Genomic DNA, 21,191 nt, shown 5'->3' with positions numbered 1-21,191 from the left:
TTTATTACTTCCGAAGACCCCATTGCCATGGGCGCCCTTCCCTCTCTGCCTGCCTGCCTGCTTCCCTTTGACAAAATAAGGGCATAATATTTGGCTTCCTAAACTGTGGGTCACATGGGGCAGTACCACTGAATGTGACCTTAAAAAAACTTTGTCATGGGAAAGGTTCTGAGCATTCAAGAACCAAAATTAAGTTAAATGAATCTGAGGTATTTCTGGCAGTGCTCATTCATGCTGCATTTCTCAGGTAATAAGGGGCCAAGAGGAGAAAAAGTCAAAAAACAAAACAGCCAAGAATGTCTATATCTAAGCCACAGAGCCCATGAGAGCATGAGACCCAAACTACAATAACCAAACTTTAAAATGTGCCTGTTAAAGAGATAGGCTGGGGGTGGGAGAGAAGTTGACACTGGTGGTAAGATTTGTGCTGGAATATTGTGTGCCTGAAATTCAACCATGAATAACTTTGCAAACCATGGGATTTAATAAAAAATGAGAAAAGAAAGCTGGGCTAAAAAAAACACCTAATTTTAACATTTGTGTATATACTTCAAGATTGGTTTAACTTTATTGTCAGTAAATGCATTCCTAAGTCAACTAAAATCATCATTTCTAGGTTAAAATTTTTGAAATATAACTTGAAATTTTGTGAGATGCCCAACATTTCTTTATTAAAAAAAGTAATTACCAGTTGTGTTTAACAATTCCTAACAATTTCTTTTTTGGAGGGTGGCACACCCAGCAGTGCTCAGGGTTTGCTTCTGGCTCTGTGCCCAGGGGTTACACCTGGCAGAACACAGGCGGTATGGGGTGCCCAAGACCAACTCCAGGTCAGCCATGTGCTCAACAAATGCTTCAACCCCTGTCCTATTCCTACAGCCCCAATAGTGGCTGACAACTTCTACCCAGCACCTTTATCTTTCTTTGCTCACTGACTCTAATGTTTAATCTGTACTTTCTGGGGCTACTTGATCCAAAGTTGTGAGCTGGGATTATGATGAGCGGACATTGTCCATTCAAACAATAGACCTCAGTCAATGTCAGTGGCAAAAAGGATAAACCTTGCAATGTTATCATGACAAGCAGCCTCTGCCAATTCGGAGACAACTTGTTGGTGTGGAAAATCCTCTTGACAAAACCTGAGTCAGGACAGTGCCATGAATAAAACAGTTTAGGTCTTTGAGAATATAGTGGGGCAGCAAACCTGAGCTCTGGGGAGGACCAAACAAAACTGGAGGGCTGGAGTGATAGTGTAGCAGGCAGGGAATTTGCCTTGCAGGGTTCAATTCCTGGCATCCCATATGGTCCCCCAAGCACTGCCAGGTGTAATTCCTGAGCACAGAGGCAGGAGTAACCCCTGAGTATAGCTGGGTGTGACCCAAAAAGCAAAAAAAAAAATTAAATCTAAAAAAATTTAAAAAAACTGTTTAGGATCTTTTAGATATAGAGACAGCATGGGCAAAAATATAATGGGAAACGGTCAGGACTTTACTTTGCTCTTTAAGGGCACCTGCTGATTTTCTATGTGTGAAATTCTGCCATCTGCTTTTTTTCTTTTTCTTTTCTTTTGCTTTTTGGGTCATAACCAGAGATACTCAGGGGTTACTTCTGGCTCTGCACTTAGGAATTACTTCTAGTGATACTCAGGAAACTACGTGGGTTATTGGGGATCAAACTTGAGTTGGCAACATGCGAGGCAAGCATCCTACTATTGCTCTGGGCTGTATCTCCTCTTCCTGTGTCCATCAGACACTGATGTGCCCACCACCCATCCTCAATGTCTCTGTCACCTTAAACAGTGGCTCATGTGTTGGGAGTCAGGGTGGGGAGACACAGTGTATTGAATAAATGGCTGATCTGGATCTCACTGAGGGCTGCCCATGTCCCAGAAGCTCAGACAGTCCCTGTGTGTTTCATTCATTGCAACCCCTCGCTGGATGGAGGTTGAAGGTGTCAATCCTATTTGGCTTTAGTGTGGTAAATTACCACATTTTGGAATAAGCAAAATGTTTTATTAAAAAGCCGTTAGTAGAGTTGGAGAGGGAGTGAGAAAGTCCACATCACAGGTTGAGAAGCGATGATGGGGAGGGGGTGAGAAAATGAGTTGGATGAACAGCACAGCACACAGAACCAAGGCTTAGACCCTCTGGGAACAGCCCTGGGCACATCACTGCCAAATACCCAAAATAAAATTTGGCATGACCCTTGAGTCACTGATAAAACTGGCCTACCTCAGGAAGGAGAAACCACCAGCAATCAAAAGGCCAGAGGCAAAAGGTCAAGGGATGGAGTTCTTGGAACAGTTGAAGGAAAAATCAGGGTTGTCACCTGGAATTTAACACAATGAAATGTTCTTCAGATACGATGTCATGGGAGGCCTTGTGACTGGAGTACATGCATGGGGAGAAACACTGCAGTGTCCTCAGGAGAGGGTGATACCAGGTGAGCCTACAGAGTGTCCCTGAGGGAAAGGGTGACACCAGATGAAGCTCAGCGTGTCTCTCAGGAAAGGATGACACCAGGTGAGCCTGCAGGGTGTCCCTGAGGGAGAGAGTGACACCAGGTGAGCCTGAAGAGTGTCTCTGAGGGAAAGGGTGACACTAGGTGAAGCTCAGGGTGTCCGTCAGGAAAGAGTGATACCAGTTGAACCCACAGAGTGTCCCTAGGAAGAGGGTGATACCAGGCGAACCTGTAAAGTGTTCTTGATGGAGAGGGTGACACCAGGTGAAGCTCAGGGTGTGCCTCAGGAGAGGGTGACAGCTGGTGAGTCTGCAGAGTGTCCCTAGGAACAAGGTGACACCAGGTGAACTTGTAGAGTGTCCTTAAGGGAAAGGGTGACACCAGGTGAAGCTTAGGGTGTCCCTCAGGAGAGGGCGATACCAGTTGAACCCTCAGAGTACCCCTAGGGAGAGGGTGACACTAGGGGAATCCACAGAGCGTCCCTGAGGAAGGGTGACACTGGGTGAAGCTTAGAGTTTTTCTGAGGAGAAGGTGACATAAGGAGAGGGTAATACCAGATGGACCCACAGAGTGTCTCTCAGGACACATCAGGTAACATCTGGTGAACTGACTGGTGGAATTTTGTATTTTACTGGGATATACTCTGCACCTGTGTTTTTTAGTCTAAAAATTATTTCCTTACCTTTCGAATAGTTGTAGACAGATTAGTAACAATAGATTCTAAAGCCACATCAGCACCACTTAAAAAAAGTTTCACATGATGCTCATATCCTCATTTTTGCATTTATATGCATAAAGAAGCAGGATCATTGAATTTGTCCTATTCCTTTTTCAGGGCTATACCTAGCAGTGTTCAGGACTGACTCTTGGCTCTGTGCTCAGGGATCACTCCTGGCGGTGCTCAGGGGATCAAAGTTGACTCACTCCATGGAAGACAAGTGTTTTCACTCCCTGGAGTCTCCAGTCCATGTCCTTTTTGTCCATCATCGCATCAGGAAGAAATTCTCTCCTTTGAATCCAATGATCCATTTGTTGTTTGCCTGTCCAGCACAGATCCCATGACTCTGGGGACCATGACATATGCTGAGCATGGGGTCCAAATGGGCCCCTGATATCAAAAGCTGAGGCAGGACAGGGGCAGAGTGGAGGCACCTGCACGCCCTCATTCCCATGGATCAGCTCCATGCATGGAAGTGTTCTGGAACCTTCCAGGCCAAGGAGGTGTTGTCTCAGAGATTTGCCTTTCTGAAATTCACTAGTCGGCTCCAGTTATGCTGTCTCCTCCAGGAAGAGGCCCCAGATTTCACTTCTGGAGAGTGAAGATTATTTCTAGTTGGTGGGTGATATGTGGTCAGCCAATGGGGTGTAGGTGACAGGGTCCATGTACAGTTCTGCCATTCACAGAGGGTGAACTCGGGGCCTTTGGTCTGTACCCATGCTCTCCTGACTCTGAAACAGTGGGGACAGAATTCTGGTCTCTCAGAGTCAGAGGGGCACCCTTGAGGTACCCTGGGGGAGCTGCTCAGCCTCTGATTACTGTTGAACAGTAGTCAGTCATCTGACTGTTGTATCAGCATGCAGGAGTCACATAAGAGTGTGGTATGATCACGCAATATTTACAGAACAAGCTCATATGCAACATAACTATATTTGTACTATCAGGTATTTATATTATCAATCATCCATTCATATATTTGTGTAAACATTACATGTTTGTGGGCATATGAATTATTGGAGATATTTATATAAGAAACAGTGGTTGTATAAGATCATGTTATCTTTTTATAAAAAATTTCTATAGAGATTTGATAATACGATTATTATCCTTCGACCTCCCCAGTGGGGCTGGGAATGTAGGAGTCACTTCTGGTGGCTGGTGGTGCTCGGAGGTCCCCAGGACCACGTTTAGTGGTGTGCTGTGCGCCATGCTGTGTGTGGGTGTGAGCATGTCTCTGCCCTGGCACCCATCTCCCCTGAGGTACTGGAGCTACTGTGGAGAGACTGAGACCCCAGTCACTGCTTCATGGACAGGATGGCACCATTTTCTCAGTCTAAATTCTAACCAGCTTAATGTTCACTTCGTACTGCAAATCAGCAGTCAAATGGAGCGTTCCTTCTGGATCAATGCATCTGGCCCAAGAGCTTTTCAGATTTAAAAGTCATGAAGGAAACAGGGGCACTCCTGCTCCATGGGGGTGCGGTTGGGGTGGGGTGGTGGAAGGGAATTCCCTGAATCAATCACACAATCACCTCTTGAGGCCAGAAGCAAGGAGATTTGATTATTTAACATCCAGACGGACTGCAGCTAGGCCATCACCTAAGGCACAGCCACAAGCAGGGTAAGGAGCATTTTTAGTAGGAGTTTTTGTGGCAACATAACAAATTGTAGGACAAAGAGAAGGGCACAAGAATGGAGTTTCTTGATTGGTTGCCTTGTGACCACACACTAAGGGGCACTTAGTTGGGAGGGATACAACACGGGACATAGTGGGGCCTGTGGCTGGGAATCTGTGGTGGGCACATTCTGTTTTAGACCCCAAGAGACATTGATGGGAATCTCTGTGGTGGATGTGTTCTGCCTTAGGCCCACTGAGACATTTATGGATTTACTGATTGCTTCTGTGGCCCCGTTCCCCTTCCCGCTTTAGGTAACAGATGGTTTTGGGTCCTTCGGTTCTGTTCTGAACCGTAACTTAAGATTTTATACACCATTCATCTTGGCCTGGTTCCAGATGGGCCACTCAGAGCTCAGGCACTGGCTGCCTCCAGGCTCCCTGCTATCTCTCACTTCCCCTCTCTGTAACCATGTTGGCACCAGGGACTTCTTTACGCCAATGGAGCAGGGACAGCAGAGCAGAAACTGCAGCCCAACCCCTGTACATCACAATGTCGGAAGAACTTGGATCTCAGACTCTCTCTGGCTCACCTTTCCTCGCTCCCACCAGTGACTGCCGGGACCACCTCTTCCCTGCTTGAGAGGGTAGGAAGAGAGGATGCTGCAGGGTGGACGGATACCAGTCCTGCCCCATATTCTGACACTGAAATCAAGAGTCCAGTTTCCCCTGGACTCTGCAGTGAGCAGCTGCCAGTGAGGCCTTGGCCGGGTTCACTGCAAGGAGGTTCTTGCTTTGCTGAAGGCAGCTGCCCTCAGGGCCCCAGTCACCCTCACTGTCCAGACCTGGACGTCTGCCACAGTAGCAGGCGAGGATGACTGGGAGAGACCCAGATGCTGGCCGGAGGGGCCCGGCCACATGCTGTGGCTCAGCTCTGAGTCTGTCCTGGGTCCCGAGAGGGCTCCAATTCCACAGCTCTGTGGTTGCTTCTCTCTACACAGGGTCCTTGGACCCCACTGGAAGAGGCTCTGTCTCTGAGGCCGCTCTCCGGATCTTGAGCCCCTGCTTAGCTCAAGGTCTGACTGCTCCCTCACCCTCCATCCTTTTGCAATCTCAGGCGCCTCTGGCAAGGCCAATCATCACCTGTACTCTTGCTTCCAGCATCCAATCATGGGGTCCTGGGACCCTCCTCAGACTCAATATTTAGACCCACTCTCAGAACTCAGGAAACCTGGCTGCTCCTGAGACAGATCACTCTCACAAAGCTTCGTAGAGCACAGCCCGACAGCTGTCAAGGTAGGAGGGGTGCAGACCAGTGCCCCAGACCCCGTGTCCATCAACCTGGAAGTCATGGGAAGGCCTCTGCCATCTGAGCGTCCGGCCACAGTGCCGCTTATCTACAGCTCCTGAGTCAGGGCAGGGAGGGCAGGGCGGCGGGTCCCAGCCCTGGAACCAGGTGGTGGCGGTCCTGCACAGTGCAGCCCCATGGCAGGTGTTTTCCAGCCACCACTGTTGCAGGTGACTCCTGTGAAGGGGGCAGGAGGGAGAGATGGAGGCCTGGAGCAGGAGTCTGCCCCAGCTCCACCCCTACACTCCTGGGAGGCAGCCTGGGGAATCTAGGGTTGCTGAGGGTCTGCGCTGAAACCCTGCACAGGACAGACCTCATATCCTGCAAGCCCCCAACCTTCAAGCTGCACCTGACATGAGTTTGTTCTGTGGGGGATGATCCTTGCACCCAAATCTCAGGAACCCGTGGACTCAGGCATGGCGAGGAATTGCTCTGTGAGAAAAGTCAGTCCTGACCTTACATAGGCTTTTTAGGTCTGAGGATCTGAGGAAGAGAAGGAAGGGAGAGAGGGATAGGGAGAGGGAGAGAGAAGGAGGGGGAGAGAGAAAGACGTCCAGAAAAGAATGCAAGATATCCTCTTTCTCTCCAGGAGCAGAGAGAGAGGGAAAGGGAGAGGGAGAGGAGGAAGAGAGAAAAGTGGAGAGAGAGGGAGAGGGAGAGAGAGAGAGAAAGGAGAAGAGAGGAAGGAGAGAGACATTCAGAAGAGAATGCAGCATCTCCAGGGGTGGAGAGAGCTTTGAAGAGCTTTTCAGACCAGCTTACACATGGACATTCTTCAGGATGGCCTGATGTATTCTGCAGACATGAGAGTCCATCAGGGAACTGTCAGGAAGGAAGAGCTCCAGACTTTGATGGTCCACATTCTTATCCTTATTGTGATCCTTTGTTCCTGCTAGAACTTCTCTTGGAGGGGGGTGGTCCGGCCTTCTCTGGGCCTGAGCTAGCACCCTGTTAAAGCTTATGAGGTTTCAGTTCCTGTGTCCACACAGTGGAGTGAGCAGTATGTTTTTAACTTCGAGGGCAGATGACAGATACTCCTTCAAATCCCAGCTAGGTCTTATTCTGTCCCACGAACTCACTGCTGCCTACCTCACCACCATCTCGCCATAGGAGTTACCTGAACCCCTACATTTTGGAGTCCCCAAGACTTTGAGAAGACCTGTGAGGTAGGAATGAAGAACGAAGACCTCAGGGTCACTTCCCTCAAATCACCATCTTGCGGCAGGAATGGGGGAAGGGCCGGATCCCCGACCTCTGAATTCCTGCTTCAACCTGTGGTGGGGTGAGGGGTGAAGGGTGTTTCTGGACTCTGTCTGTCTCCCAGTGCTGGGGTGCAAGGGGAGGGCAAAGGGACGGGGGAGGGCTGGAGGTTGAGGAGAAAGGGTGAGCGATTGGAGGGAGTGGTTAAAGGGGAGGGCTGAGGGGTTGGTGGTGGGGGTCTGCAGACATCGTCACTCTCTTCCCACTGTCCATCTGGTCCAGGTGGTCACTCGGATGGTTCAGAGTTCCGTTTTGGACCCTGAATGCCATCTCCCTCTCCAGGCCTGTCTCACACACCAGGGTGGCAGCCGGTTTGGTTCTAGTGCTAACTTTGGTGCCGGGGGTGAGGGCCCAGTGGCGGTGCTGCCGGCGGGGAGCCGGGGTGGCCTGGCGGCTCCCTGTGTGCTCCTGCTTGGTTTCCTTCACTGATGGCCAGTGACTGAGTCTCAGATCCCCTGTGTGTGTTGGTGGTCAGGAAGCAGTTTCTTGCCATGGCTGCTCCTAGTGGCTTTCGCTGGAGGGGACCAGGGGCTCCCGTGGATTCCTGCCACCTGACTCCTCCCACTTCTGGGCTGGAAAAGAGAAGGGGAGCCCCAAACCCCTCTGGGTTTCTCTGTCTCCCACGCCTGCAGAGCTGCCACCTTGAGGCCACCTGCCTACTGACCTGCCTGGAACCTGGAGGTGACCCCTGAGGGGACACCCCCATTTCTGAGCACCCCAACGTGCTGTTGGGACAAGCGCTGGGCTCCTCTCTGAGGATGCTCACAGTGCGTGGCTTGGAGATGGGGAAGCTGCGCTCAGAGCCCTGCGCAGTGACGCTTCCCTCTTGGCTGGGAGGCACCCCATGACCCTCAGGTTTCCTCCCTTAGCACCCTGGCTGTGAAAATCAACAAGATGATGCAACTCTGAAGAGGGAGAGACACAGGGCCTGCAGGGCCCATGTCCACCTCAACAGCCAGCCTGAACCCTCAAACACCAGGCTTGGCCTTGGCCAGCTGGGGCATGCCAGAGAGCTGACGGCTCCTGACAGCCGCCTGCAGCAGGACCTCAGAGCTGCCGGGTCTGGTCTGTCCACCAGCTGCCGAGAGGGCACAGAAGGCGCTGGCGTCCTGCCCTGGTGTCTCTGCATGTGGCCCCCTGCAGCGTCCAGTCAGGAGCGGGGGACACAGTCCTGGTCTCCCTAGTGGCTGCAGGCCTCAGATGGGCGGGAGAGCGGGGGCCGCTCTGCTGGGAAGGAGGGAGCAGGCTTCAGGACAACCAATTAAAGCTAATTTGATCTATGGAAATATTTGATTACGGCGACGCAATTTATTATGCAAAGCTGCCCTTTCTGACAGATGGAAGTGGCTTTGATGCGTGGGATGCAGCAGAAGGGTTTCAGCGGGAAAACCCCAGCTGGGGGCCTGCCCCCGCTCCTCTCTGCAAGCAGGCTCAGGCCCTGGGTCCTGCTCTGGATCTTGTGCCCCTCCCAGTGTCTGGCACGACCTTGAGCACTGTGGTGTGACCTTGAGCAAACCCTCCTGGTCTCCCTGGCTGCTCCACAGCCTCATTCTATCAACAGTTTGCCAGTCACACCAACTTGCACTCCAAGCCCTTTTGGTTCTCCAAGCCTGAGACTGGACCCCTGCTGAGGGCCACCACCTTTGGGTGGTGTTTCTGTTCTGGGGGTCTTTTCATTTCTCAGCCCAGCTTCGCAGTTCAGGTGATTAGTGGTGAAGCCCCCTGGGGGGATCCCTGCTATGGGGTTGCGTCTGGATGCCAGTTCTGGGCACCCTTAAGTTCACCTGTGTCCTCTGCCCATGTTCTTTTGTCTGGGTCCTCTGCCACCGAGTGTGGAGCTGGAAGAGTTGCAAGGTCATTTCAGAACACATGAGACAGTGGGAGGCTAAGGGTACTCTGAGTCTTTCTCCCTCACAATTTTCATATGAACATGTGTGCGACTGTGGGCGCTTATGCATATGTGCATGTATGTTGGGGGTGGGTGGGTGCTGGTGGGCATAAGAGTATGCATATGTGAATGTGTGTGTTTGTGTTTATATGTGAGAGGGTATATGTGTGTGTGTCCTATGTGAGAGAGTGTGCATAAATGTGTGTGTTTGTGTGCATGCGTACATGTGTTCACAGGTGCATGTTTGTGTGTGTACATGAATGGTATATGTATTGGGCATATTTGCATGCATTGTATGTGTTTGTATGCTTGTGTGTGTGTGTCTGGGAGGTCAGGAGAGTCTGAGGAGGAGTGACTTGTGGTCCATTGTGGGTTGAGTTGACCTGCTTTCCCATCTGTCCTCACCTGGACATGCTTGGTGCTTGGGGTGTCTTGGGAAGAAGCCAGACATAGGGCAGCTGGAGGGAAGTGGGGGTGGTCTTGTTCCAGCTCAGGAGATATTGGAATCTCCTCCTGTTTGTCACATGGGCTGAGAAGAAGAAGGTATATTTGGTTGACCTGGGTCAGGCTAGCCAAGTCCACTGCACAGACAAGAGACTTTTCTGAGTGGTCAGACTGGGCAGAACAGTCTGGGAAACTCTTTTCTTCCTTCCTTTCTGGTAATGGTGGTGCAGAGAAGTTAACTAACTTGTCGAGATTTGCACAACTATTCATAGCCAACCCATAGAACCAAATCCAGGACTTGTCCATTGTCTTAACAGGAAGTCAAGAAGTGTCTGATTTAACCAGCCTTCTGGAACCTTCTGATAGTCAAATAGCCAATGGAAGGAGCAAAGCCTTGAGATGATAAGGACAACCACCTGAACGCAGACACTTGTTTCTTACTCTTCTGTTCACTCCTTCCCTTCACAACTGTAGTCAACTTGGTTCACTATTAAGTGCAGGCAACATGCCATCAGACTCTCACACAGGGGTCAGGTGAATGTGGAAAAAGCCACCGAGTTGTAGATAATGGCACAGGAAATAGAGAGTTGTCCTCCTGTCCTCTGGGCAGAACTGGCCACATGGCGGTGACTAGTGCCATTGGGTTTGAGCGGGAACTCCCTCTTGGGCGATCCTGCCGGGCCACAGTTGAACATCGCTTTGTATTCTCTCAGGTGTGTGCTGCTTGATGTAGAGGTGGGGTGGAGTCGTGTGTGTGTGTGTGTGTGTGTGAGTGTGAGTGTGTAATTGTGTGTGACTGTAATTGAGTATGCATGAGTATGTGAGTGTGTATGTGTGAGAATGTGTGTGAGTGTGTAAGAGTGTATGTGAGAGAGTGTGTGTATATGTGAGAGTGCATGAGTGTTTACGAGTGTGGGGGTGTGTGAGGTGTGAGGTATATGTGAGTGTGTGAGAATGTGTGTATATGTGAGAGTGTGTGAGAGTATGTGAGTGTGTTAGTATGTGTGAAGTATGTGAGTGTGTGAGTGCATGAGTATATATAGGTATGTGGGTAAGTGTGAAGGTGTGAGAATGTGTGTGAGTGTGTGAATATGTGTGAGTGTGTGAGTATATGAGAGCGTGTGAGTATGTTTGTGTTGTGGGGGTTTGTGTGGGTCATGCTGCTCCAGGCTGGTAAATTCAGTGCAAAGTTGTGGGGGCTTGTGTGGATACTGCCAAATGTCCCCCAGCTCCCCTTCGTGTGGGACCCTAGCAGCTGTGAGCTCACGTGGGGGTCAGGCCACTTTTCTCTGGGAACCCACCTGAGTGTGAGGTGAGAAGAAGCTGGTCCCTGGGAAAGAGGCGCATGTCATGGGCAGGGAGGAGGGGCACCCGATGGCTCAGGGACAGTTTCAATCACAGGGACTTAATTGTTTTCCTTTATCTGTGAGTGTTGATGCTTATTATTCGCCTTGTTATCTGATGGTTATTTAATCTAGAGCCTGTAATTACTTCCCGTCTGTCTCTCACTCCCACGGCCACTCTGGTTCCTGCTCATGCAGGCACCAGCCAGTCCACATTCTATGAGGGAGTCAGTCCAGATACCAGGGCTTGAATGGGGCTGTGACCTGTGTCTTTGTGGTGCCCATTCCCCAACTTCCATAGGGTCAATCACAGGGAGTATCAAGGGCCAAGGGTGAACCCCATCTCCTCAGGATGGGCTCAGGTAGTGTCAGGGACCAAGGGTGAACCCTGAATCTTTCAGACCACACTTTCCCCAGCTGTGCTGAGAGACCCAGAGCAACCTGGGGACTATGACTTCTGTCTGAACTTGTTTTCCACCCAGGTTCCTGGTGCAAAGGGCCCTGGGGACAGACTTTCTAGGTAACTTATTTGTGTCTGCGGTTGAGAACCCTGGGGACAGGTGGCCTGTCACACAGCAGGAGGGTGAGAACCCTGGGGACAGGTGGCCTGTCACACAGCAGGAGGGTGACAGAGAAGCAGAGCCAGCCCTGAGAGGGGTCCCAGAAGACTGAGAATAAGTCCCTTCACCAGCTGCCAGCTATCATTCCGTGAAACTCCTACTGGCTTGGAAGGGGCAGCACTGAACAGGAGGGTCAGGGTCAGTTAGAGAGACATGGGTGTGGGGGAGGGGCTGAGTGGGCAGGATGAGGGTGATGGGCAGTGGAGGGAGAGAATGGATAGGGGATGCCCAGGAGTGGATTCCTTCTGGGCTCTGCTGTTGGCCTCCAGCCCTGCCATGCCCCTTACCCATCCCACCCCTGTCCCTCCCGCAGACAACCCCCTCCATCCTAGCTGGCTTTCCCTGAGGGACCCATCTCTGGGTCGCAAACACACCCTCAGGAGGGACCATCATTCAGTCAAGGACTGAATTCTGCATTCTGGTCCACTGACCAGCTCTGAGTTACAGAGCCCCAAGGGAGAGACCCTTGCTGTGTGCCTTTATTTGGTTTAATAATTTCAGTGCATGCATATGTCTCTTTTTTATTTATCCATTCATTAGTCCATGGACATTTACATTGTTTCTGATTTTTTCCACTATAACAATTTTCTCTAAACACAAAAGTACATATTTTTGTGTGGAGATAGATTTCTATTTCTCTTGGGCATCTATCTCTACATTATGTATCCATCTACCCATCAATCTCTCTATCTACCACCCAATTTATCTACCAGTTTCCATCTGTCTATCTGGCCACTCATCCAGGCATCATCTGACCTACCCATCACCTACCTAGAAGCATTCGTGTGCATCCAAATATGACCCGATCTCATTCCTGTGTCCGAGGGCAGGGACCTCCAGCTCTCAGCTGCCACTGCAGATCCCGAGCTTCCTGCTTCCTCATCCATGTGTGCCAGCCCCCCTCACCAGCTGCTCCAGCCTCCCGTGCTTGCGCACCTGCGCAGCCCCAGGACCTGATCTCATCCCAGCATCAGCAGGCAGGGACCCCCAGCTCTCAGCTGCCGCTGCAGACCCCAAACTTCCTGTTTCCTCACCCAGGTGCACCAACCCCTTTCACCGGGCACCCCAGCCCCTACACGGGACCAGGAGGGGCGTGGCCTCCACTGCAGGGGGCGTGGTCTCCAGGGGCAGTTATTTTCCCCTCTTCCAGTACATTCCACTCACGTCTCAATCCCCATTACCTAACTCTGTAGAGAACTCCTGCTACCTCAAACACAAAAGGCAAATAGGCCATTAGCCTATTCCAATTGCACCAAAATAACAGTGAGCACAAATCCTTTCCAATTACACCAAAGTACCGATGAGCACAAGAAGCTATACAAACCCAATGTAAAAGAACACATCCTCTGAACCTTTACCAGAAACCTCACTAAGAGAGAACAGCGCTAGTGAACTGGAAGGTCCCACCTCTATACAACCACGACAACATGAAGAAACAGTGCAAATCCCCTCCACGAGGAGAGGATGAAGAAAAGAGTCCAGAAGCCTCAGCAAGGGTTACCCACAAATATGATCTCTCTGATAAAGAATTCAGAGATGAAATGCTGAGAATATTCAAAGAACTTGAAGAAATAGTGGAGCAGTAAGTGAAGAAAATATGGGAAGAAATGAGAGCAGAAATAGGAAAGCTACATTTAGAAATGTCACGAATGAAAGACTTGGTAGACAAAATAAAAAACACAGTGGGTGCCCTTAGCAGTAGAATGGCTACAGCTGAAGATAGAATCAGCGAGCTTGAAGACCAGCTGCAGAGAGCTCACAGGCTACAACAAACAATGGGAAAAGACCTCAAAATAGTTATAGGGTGAATCAGAGATCTAGGGAACGATTCCAAGAGGAATACCATTAGAATCATAGGAGTACTGGAAGGACAGGGAGGAAACCCTAATGAAAAAGCCACAGTTAAAAAAATCATTGCTGAAAAGTTCCCAGAGCTGGATAATGCAGACGTCCAGATCCTAGGAGCCATAAGGGTGCCAGCTAGAAGAGACCCTAATAAAAAGACTCCAAGACATATCATTGTCAGAATGATAGATGCCACGGATAGGAACACAATACTGCAAGCAGCAAGGTCTAAAAAGGAAATCACATACAAAAGGAGAACCCCTTAGATTCACAGCAGACCTATCAGAGGAAACCCTCCAAGCCAGAAGACAATGGTGGGATGTAGTGAAAAACTCAGTGAGGGGCTGGAGCGATAGCACAGTGAGTAGGGCGTTTGCCTTGCACACGGCCGACCCCGGTTCTAATCCCAGCATCCCATATGGTCCCCTGAGCACCGCCAGGGGTAATTCCTGAGTGAAGAGCCAGGAGTAACCCCTGTGCATCGCCGGGTGTGACCCAAAAACCAAAAAAAAAAAACCACAAAAACAAAAACAAAAAAACAAACAAAAAAACTCAGTGAAATGAACGTCTCATCAAGAATACTCTATCCGGCTAAGCTCTCACTCAAACTCGAAGGAACCATACACAATCTCATGGTTCAGCAACAGCTCAGGAATTTCATAGACTCAAAACCAAACTTAAAAGAAGGACTAAACGGGCTCCTGTAAGACAAGAAAACCCCCTACAAGCACAACAAACCCCTACAGAAAGATGGCACAAGACTCCATGACAATAATCTTGCTCAATATCAATGGTCTAAATGCACCCATCAAGAAACACAGAATGGCAAAATGCATTTGGAAACTGAACCTAGAATTCTTCTGCCTACAAAAACCACATCTGAATGGTCAGAGCAAACACAGACTCAAAATCAAAGGGTGGAAAACAATCCTTCAAGCAAACAACTCCCTCAAAAATGCTGAGGTGGCCATACGAGTATCAGACAACATAGATTTCAGGTTGAAAAAAGATTAGAAGGGACAGCGAAGACCATTTTTTACTAATCAGGGGGCATGTACCGCAGGAAGAACTCACACTCCTAAATGTATATGCACCTAATGAGGGACCAACTACATACTTAAAACAACTTCTATCAGATTTTAGGGAGGACATTGCTAGCAACACAATAGTAGTTGGAGACTTCAACACTGCCTCATCATCTCTGGATATATCAACAAGAGCAAACCTCAGCAAGGAAACACTGGCCTTGAAGGAAGAAATAGAAGAGAGGGGGCTAATAGATCTATACAAGGCTTTGCATCCCCAGAAAAAAGAATACACATTCTTTTCCAGTGCACACAGAACATTCTCCAAATAAATCACACACTGGGCCACAAAGCATACCTCAATAGAATCAGGAAGATAGAAATTGTATCAGTTATCTTCTCAGACCATGATGCACTGAAGTTAATCATACACAAAAGTAGAGAACCAAATCACACACCTGGAAATTAAACAACTTAATGTTGAACAATGAGTGGGTCAGGGAGGAAATCAAGGAAGAAATCAAAAGATACCTGGAAACAAATGAGAATGAAGACATGAACTACCAGTACCTGTGGGACACAGCTAAAGCCAAGTGAAGGGGAAAATTTATAGCTCTGCAAGCATATCTCAGGAAGGAATAAAGGGCCCACATAAATAACCTGACCTCACAGCTCAAGGCCTTAGAAAAGGACCAACGAAAGGAGTCCAAACCAGGCAGAAGGAAAGAAATAAGAAAACTTAGGGCAGAAATCAATGACATGGAAACCCAAAAAACAATCCCAAAGATTAATGAATTTAAGAGCTGGTTCTTTGAGAAAATAAATAGGATTGATAAACCACTAGCAAGACTCACAAAGAAAGAGAGAGAGAACTCTAATAAATGGAATCAGAAATGAAAAGGGGGACATCACAACAGAAACCAAAGAAATTGAAAAGATCATCAGAGACTACTTTGAAAGTCTGTATGCCATGAAACAAGAGAATCTAGAAGAAATGGATAAATTCCTGGATTCCTATAGCATTCCTAGGCTGAACCAAGATGATTTAGAATATCTGAATAGACCCATTACTATCAAGGAAATTGAAACCATAATCAAAAGCTTCCCGAGAAACAAAAGTCCAGGTCCAGATGGATTCACCAGCAAATTCTTCCAAACACTTAAAGAGCACTTGTTGCCAGTTCTTTCCAAGCTTTTCTAGGAAATCAAAGAACAGAAACACTCCCAAACAGTTTCTATGAGGCACATATTACCCTAATAGCAAAAGAAAACAGAGACATCACAAACAAAGAAAACTACAGGTTGATATCTCTGATAATTACGATGTGAAAATTCTCAACAAAATATTAGCAAATAGAATCCAACAACTCATCAAAAAGATCATGCACCAGGACCAAGTGGGATTCATCCCGGGGATGCAAGGATGGTTCAACATTCAGAAGTCAATCACCATAATCCATCATATCAACAGAAGAAAAGATAAAAACCATATGGTCATATCAATAGATGCAGAGGAAACATTTGACAAGATGCATCACCCCTTTATGATGAAAACTCTCGCCAGAATGTGTGTAGAAGGGATCATACTCAATATAGTCAAAGCCATCTACCAGAAGCCTATAGCAAGCTTTATTCCGAATGGGGAAAAACTAAGGGCCTTTACTCTAAGATCAGGGACAAGACAAGGATGCCCACTCTCACCACTTCTGTTAAATATGAACTGGAAGTACTTACAGTAGCGATTAGGCAAGAAAAAGACATAAAGGGCATCCAGATAGGAAATCAAACTCTCACTATTCACAGATGATATGATACTATATTTAGAGAACCCCAAAGCCTCTACCAAGAAACTCCTAGAAACAATAGACTAGAAACTCCTAGAAAAAATAGTAAAGTGGCAGGCTATAAAATCAATATCCAAGAGTCCATGGCTTTCCTCTATGCAAATAATGAGAGGGAGAAAAATGATATGACAAAAGCAATCCCGTTCACAATCATGCCTCAGAAAATCAAGTGCCTCAGAATCAGCTTAACTAAGGAGGTGAAGGACTTGTACAGAGGAAATTATAAAACGTTAGTTCACGAAATAAAAGAGGACACAAGGAAATGGAAACACTCCCCTGTTCATGGACTGGGAGAATTAACATTGTCAAAATGACAATACTCCCCAAGCATTATACAGATTCAATGAGATCCCTATAAGAATACCCATGACATTCTTCAAGGAAGTGGACAAAACACTCCTGAAATTCATATGGAACAACAACCCCCACTCCGCCCCGAATAGCTAAAGCAACTTTTGGGGAAAAAAAGATGGGAGGCATCACCTTCCCCAACTTCAAACTCTACTAAAAAGTGGTAATAATTTAAACTGCATGGTACTAGAACAGAGGCAGAGCACTAGACCAATGGAACACACACTCTCAAATATATGATCATCTAATCTTTGATAAGGGAGCAAGAAATGTGAAATGGAGCAAGGAAACCCTCTTTAACAAATGGTGCTGGCAACACTGGACATGTAAAAAAATGGGCTCAGACCTATACCTAAGATCATGCACAAAAGTCAGATCAAAATGGATTAAAGACCTCAACATCAGACCAGAATCCATAAGGTACATTGAAGACAAAGTCGGCAAAATTCTCCACGACATTGAAGCTGCAGGTATCTTCAAAGATGACTCACCACTGACCAGGCAAGTGGAACAGAGATAAACAAATGGGACTACTTTATTCTTTTATTTTTTAAAAGTTTTTATTTTATTGAATCACCGTGAAAAAAATTACAAAGCTTTCAGGTTTAAGTTTCAGTCATATACTGATTAAACCCCCATCCCTTCACCAGTGCACATGTTCCACCATCAAGAACCCCAATATACACCCTTCCCACCCACCCCCCAACTAAGTAGCTAATGATCTTCACTTTATTCTCTCTATACTTTGAATACACTCAATATTTCAGAGAACTCACTATTATTGTTTGGAATTTACCCCCAACAATCAGGCCTGCTGAAAAGGCATAATTTAATAATTTATTTTCATTGCTGAGTGAAGACTCTGAGTTTGCGCGGGCACTGTTGTGGCCACGCGGTTTTGGGTTTCTGATATTTCAGCTCAGTTCACAGTCTAGATTCACTTGTGCAAGAAGCCGCTCTGGGTGCCAAAATGGGTTAGAAGACCTCTCGGATCATAGTCTTTAGGAGCAGAGGGTCCATTTCTCGCACCGCAGCTCCGGATCTTATCTGGGAGGAAGGCGTGCCAGTAATGCCCAAAAGGGACTGCTTTAAACTGAGAAGCTTATGCACCTCAAAAGATACAGTGACCAGAATACAAAGACAGTCTACAGAATGGGAAAGGATATTCACCCAATACCATCCAATAAGGGGTTGATATCAAGGATTTACAAGACACTGGTTGAACTTCACAAGAAGAAAACATCCAACCCCATTAGAAAATGGGGCAATTAAATGAACAGAAATTTTCTCAAAGAAGAAATCCTAATTGCCAAAAGACACATGAAAAAATGCTCCTCATCACTCATCAGGGAGATGCAGATCAAAAAACAAGATACCATCTCACACCACAGAGACTGGCCCACATCCAAAACACAAAAGCAACCATTGTTGGAGCAGATGTGGGGAGGAAGGGAATCTCCTTCACTGCTTGTGGAAATGCCGACTGGTTCAGCCCTTTTGTAAAACAGTACGGATGCTTTTCAAAAAATTAGAAATTGAGCTCCCATTTGACCCAGCGATACCACTTCTAGGAATATACACCGGAGATGCAAAAAAAGTATAGTAAAAATGACATCTGCACCTATATGTTCATTGCAGCACTGTTTACAATAGCCAGAATCTGGAAAAAATCCGAGTGCCCGAGAACAGATGACTGGTTAAAGAAACTTTGGTACATCTACACAATGGAATACTATGCACCTGTTAGAAAGATGAAGTCATGAAATTTGCATATAGGTGGATCAACATGGAAAGTATCATGTTAAGTGAAATGAGTCAGAAAGAGAGGGACCGACATAGAAATATTGCATTCATTTTTGGAATATAAAGTAACAGAATGGGAAACTAACACCCAAGAATAGTAGAAATAAGTACCAGGAGGATTACCCCACAACTTGGAAGCCGGCCTCACATTCTGGGGGAAAAAGCAGCTCAGATAGAGAAACAGCCAGCAAGTAAAGGGTGCTAGGAGGGCACGCTCAGGATGGGAGATGCGGGCTGAAAATAGACTATAGACTGATCATGATGGCCACTTAATACCTCTATAGCAAACCACAACACCCCAAAGGAGAGAGAGCAAAAGGGAATGCCCTGCCACCGAAGCGGGGTGGGGTGGAGGGGACAGGGTGGGGATGGTGGCAGGGATGTTGACCATTGCTGGTGGAAAATGGGCACTGGTGGAGGGATGGGAATACCCATCATTGTATGTCTGAAATGCAAGCATGAAAGCTTGTAAGTCTGTAACTATATCTCATGGTGATTCACTAATAAAAAATTAAAAACAAAACAAAGATCCAATATTAAAATAGATAAATATGAAAACATCAATTTATGTGAAAACTGTTATATCTAGGGGCTGGAGAGATAGCACTGCGGGTAGGGCGTTTGCCTTGCATGAGGCCAACCTGAGTTCGATTCCCAGCATCCAACATGATCCCCTAAGAACCGCCAGGGTTATTCCTGAGTGCAGAGCCAGGAGTGACCTCTGTGCATCTGCCAGGTGTGACCCAAAAAACTGTTATATCTAATCCTGTGATGTTAAGTTTACTAAGCTGTTGTTGCTAGTTGAGCCATGTTTGTTATTGCTTTTGTTTGTTGAGTTGCGTTAGCTTCTATGTTCTTTCCCATCTAATTTGCAAAAACTCCTACAGGAGTTTCAGTATCGAGGAATTAGGAGGTGAGACTTCAGGACATGGTCTGGGCCAATGTAGGCAGCTGTGGGATGTGGGCATGGCTGCTGGGACTTCAGGAAGAATGGTGGGGTCAGGCTGCCCACCCAGACTCTGAGGAGATCCAGACTTCTCAGCCTGGGCACTGGGTACCTGAAATTATTCACATTTTGGGATCTCTGCAGAAAGTATTCATGAAGCGGTGGCCGTAGTGATGGGGTGTGGGTGCCGTGCTGGAGTGTCAGCTGGAGGACATTGGGTCGGCCGCCTCCACCCATGAAGGCACACTGGAGTTTTCAGCTGTGAGGATGAGAGAGTCAATGAATTTTTAGCTCCTGGGAGATTTAGTCAGGAATAGGCAGAGCAGCGCCTTACATTCTCCATCTATGACAACAACATTTTTTCTTATTTGTTTGTTTTTTGGGTCACACCTGGTGATGATGCTTAGGGGTCACTCCTGGCTCTGAACTCAGGAATTAACCCTGGAGGTGCTAGGGGGACCATAGAGGAGACCTGGGATTGAACCCAGGTCTGCTGCATGAAAAGCATACAGCCTACTTTCTATACTGACTCTAGGCCTGACAACAGCATTCTTAAGTGGTTCCGGCATGGTATGTCATTGTAGTTTTGATTTGTAGTAAGGCAAAATTGCCAATGGTGCATCTTTTTATGTGATATCTGTTCTGGATAAATGTCCATCTGGGTGCTTTGCTCATGTTAACTTTTAAAAATAATAACATTGTTGATATATTACAGCATTTTTTTTTTTGCTTTTTTTGGGTCACACCAGGCAATGCACAGTGGTCACTCATGGCTCTGCACTCAGGAATTACCCCTGGCGGTGCTCAGGGGACCATATGGGATGCTGGGAATCGAACCCGGGTCGGCCGTGTGCAAGGCAAACGCCTTATCCCCTGTGCTATCACTCCAGCCCCTATTACAGCATATTTTTTATAGTCTGAACAAAGTTCCTTATAGATTATGAATTACAAATATTTCCTCTCTATATAGCTTGTCTTTTCATTTTCATGGTAGTGTTTTTTGAAATATAGTAATGACAATTTGATACGGTTTAATATATTATTTTTTCCTCTTTGGTTATTTGTGTTTGGGGGTCTTATCTAAGAAACTCTCACAGTACAAGGTCACCAAGACTAAAAACAAAGTTTATTTCTAAGAATTTTCTCATTTGAACTCTTTTATTTCAATCTTTCCCTCATTTTGAGTTGTTTTGTATAATTTTTAGGTAGAGAGTCTAACTTCATTCCCTTGCATATGGATATGCAATTGTAAAAGATGCCAGGCATTTATTACAAGCATTATTCTTTCCACACTGAATTATATGGTACTATTGTTGAGAATCTAACTGACCACAAATGAAAGGTATACTATCTAGACCCTCATTTCTGTTACATTAATGCATCTGGCTGTCCTTAAGCTGATATGGTATCTCCTTGATCTCTGTTGTCTGTAATAAATTCTCAAATCTATGAACATGGAGTCCTGTTCATTTTACCTTTCATTACTTTCAACCATTTTCAGAGTCTTATACTTCTTTTCATTCCTAAGTATTTTATTCTTTTTTGATGCTTTGGAAATAAAATGATTTTCCTAAATCTTGGGGAATCTTAATTTTATCCTAGTAGAATTGATTGTGATATATTGATCTTTCATCTTGCAACCTTATTTAACCATTTTAAGTTATAAATTTTAGAGGATTGA

Source organism: Sorex araneus, chromosome 3 (assembly GCF_027595985.1).
Source record: "Sorex araneus isolate mSorAra2 chromosome 3, mSorAra2.pri, whole genome shotgun sequence".
Taxonomy (NCBI): domain Eukaryota; kingdom Metazoa; phylum Chordata; class Mammalia; order Eulipotyphla; family Soricidae; genus Sorex; species Sorex araneus.
The sequence above is the reverse complement of the archived record's forward strand: the minus strand, read 5'-3'. Positions refer to the sequence as shown.